The sequence below is a fragment of the Sesamum indicum genome, linkage group LG2 (genome assembly GCF_000512975.1).
Source record: "Sesamum indicum cultivar Zhongzhi No. 13 linkage group LG2, S_indicum_v1.0, whole genome shotgun sequence".
NCBI lineage: Eukaryota > Viridiplantae > Streptophyta > Magnoliopsida > Lamiales > Pedaliaceae > Sesamum > Sesamum indicum.
The window spans coordinates 16454417-16458061 of NC_026146.1; positions in this window are offsets into that span (position 1 = coordinate 16454417).

A 3645-nucleotide genomic window follows, 5' to 3' on the forward strand; every position below is an offset into this window, starting at 1 on the left:
CACCCACGCACACACACCCACACACCCCACAATCACACACACACACAAAATCAAGGTGATGCTACATAAACTACCATGTCATTCAATGGTGAAAATTATAGAGATCGCTATTAGCAAGAAGGAAATCGAAATGGCTAAACACACCAAAGTCAGGGTTCAAAACTACAACATTTTGTAGTGGTCGCTCGCAACCAATTCAAGAATTGGTTAGCAGATCATAACCATCCAAGGGATTTATTAGATTTTATCAATCCTCCACTCATTTTCTCTCAATATATCCTCTCTAGTAAAGTAAATCAATATAAAACCACTCTTGCTAACGAGATATATTGAAAGGAAAAAAGAAGAGGGACAATGTAGTCTCTCCTGTCCTGTTATTGCTCTTATTTCAATAAATATTCTTTCATATCAGGTAAAAAAGAATGAGAATACACATCTATGCAAGCACAGAAAAATATTACCAAGGACATAAATAGACCAAAAAGACACACAATACCCGTAATAAGCATAAAATATTGCGAAACTATGGTGACATCCTGCACGAGAAAAAAGATTGTGTAGATAGAAACGAAAACTTAGAAATTGAAGGAGAATGGCAAATGTAACAAAATGCGGATGACATTCATTGTGCAGAAGATAAAAGCAACACCTCACTTCTTCTATGTTCAAAATGGAAGTAAAACATGTTCTACCGTAACACAGACACCCACACACCCACACAAACGCGCACACATACACACACACCCACACGCACGCACACACACACACCCCACACGCACGAACGAACACACACACACACACCCCACATGCACACACACAGACACACATACACACCCCACACGCACGCACACACACACACACAAAGAAAAAAACACGCACAGAAAAGGAAATGAAAAAGTCAGAACAAGGAGGAGGCATCATTCAACAAAACTTCTCAAGTTTGTGGTCAATAAAATTGAAAAAGAAATGCTGTAGCTTATTAGAACATATAAAAATATATCGTTGGCATCATGATCTCAACAGAAACCTGCTACACCAATTCCTAATTTTTAGAATGGTTGATCCAGAAATTGGATAATATTAATGACAAAATGATTGCTCTAATACAATTACATATATATGACACACACACACACACACACACACACACACACACACCCGACATGCACACACACACACACATACACACCCTACACGCACGCACACACACACACACACACATAAAGAAAAAAAGATGCACAGACAAGGAAACAAAAAAGTTGGAACAAGGAGGGTCTTCATTCAACAAAACTTCTCAAGTTTGTGGTCGATAAAATTGAAAACGAAATGCCGTAGCTTATTAGAACATATTAAAATATATTCGTTGACATCACGATCTCAACAGAAACCTGCTACACCAGTTCTTAATTTTTAGAGAGGTTGATCCAGAAACTAGATAATATTAATGACAAAATTATTGCTCTAATACAATTACATATATATGACACACACACACACACACACCCCATACGCACACCACCCACATAACATACACGCGCACACACACACACACACACACACCCCCTCCAACACACCCCCACACACCCGACACACACACACACACACCCACACCCACACACACTCCACACGCACGCACGCACACACACACACACACACACCCCACACGCATGCACACAAACAAACACACACACACACACCACACACACACACCCCCTCCAACACACCCCCACACACCCCACATGCAAACACACACACACACACACCCACACACTCTCCACACGCACGCACGCACACACACACACACCCCACATGCACACACACACACACACACACACACCCGACACACACACACACACATACACACCCCACACGCACGCACGCACACACACGCACAGACAAAGAAAAAAAGACGCACAGACAAGAAAATGAAAAAATCGGAACAAGGAGGGGGCATCATTTAACAAACTTCTCAAGTTTGTAGTCGATAAAATTGAAAATGAAATGCCGTAGCTTATTAGAACATATAAAAATATATTCGTTGGCATCATAATCTCAACAGAAACCTGCTACACCAGTTCTTAATTTTTAGAGATGTTGATCCAGAAATTAGATAATATTAATGACAAAATTATTGCTCTAATACAATTACATATATATGACACACCACGCACACACACACACACACACAAAGAAAAAAAGACGCACAGACAAGAAAATAAAAAAGTCGGAACAAGGAGGGGGCATCATTCAACAAAACTTCTCAAGTTTGTGGTCGATAAAATTGAAAAAGAAATGCCGTAGCTTATTAGAACATATAAAAATATATTCGTTGACGTCACGATCTCAACAGAAACCTGCTACACCAGTTCTTAATTTTTAGAGAGGTTGATCCAGAAACTAGATAATATTAATGTCAAAATTATTGCTCTAATACAATTATATATATATGACAAACACACACACACCCCATACGCACACACACACACACACACCCCATACGCACACACACACACACACACCCCATACGCACACACGCACACACACACACACCCCACACGCATGCACACAAACAAACACACACACACACCACACACACACATCCCCACATGCATGCACACACACCCCCTCCAACACAGCCCCACACACCCCACATGCAAACACACACACACACACCCACACACACTCCACACGCACGCACGCACAAACACACAAACCCCACATGCACACACACACACACACACACCCCACACGCACACACACACACACACACACAAAGAAAAAAAGACGCACAGACAAGAAAATAAAAAAGTCGGAACAAGGAGGGGGCATCATTCAACAAAACTTCTCAAGTTTATGGTCGATAAAATTGAAAAAGAAATGCCGTAGCTTATTAGAACATATAAAAATATATTCGTTGGCATCATGATCTCAACAGAAACCTGCTACACCAGTTCTTAATTTTTAGAGGGGTTGATCCAGAAATTGGATAATATTAATGACAAAATTATTGCTCTAATATAATTACATATATATGACACACACACACACATCCCCATACGCACACACCACACACACACACACCACACACACACGCACACACACACACACACCCCCACACACATGCACACAAACATACACACACACCCACACACATTGCCGTAATAAAATTACATGTAAAACACACTAGGAAATGTTGCAACCTTCTTTGCTCCAATAATAGCACTGGGTTCAAAAGAGCAGCAATAGTTAAAGTCTTTTTGATGCCCACAGGCAGGCTTTCCCCAAAGCATTGAATAGTAACCAACTAGTAAAACAACTTTAAATTCAATAAAATTTCAAAGCATTACTGCCACATTTCAACTAACATGACTGCACACCCCACACGCACGCACACACACACACACACACCCACATGCACACACACACACACACACATACACACCCTACACGCACGTACACACACACACACATAAAGAAAAAAAGACGCACAGACAAGGAAATAAAAAAGTCGGAACAAGGAGGGGCATCATTCAACAAAACTTCTCAAGTTTGTGGCCGATAAAATTGAAAAAGAAATGCCATAGCTTATTAGAACATATAAAAATATATTCGTTGACATCACGATCTCAACAGAAACCTGCTACA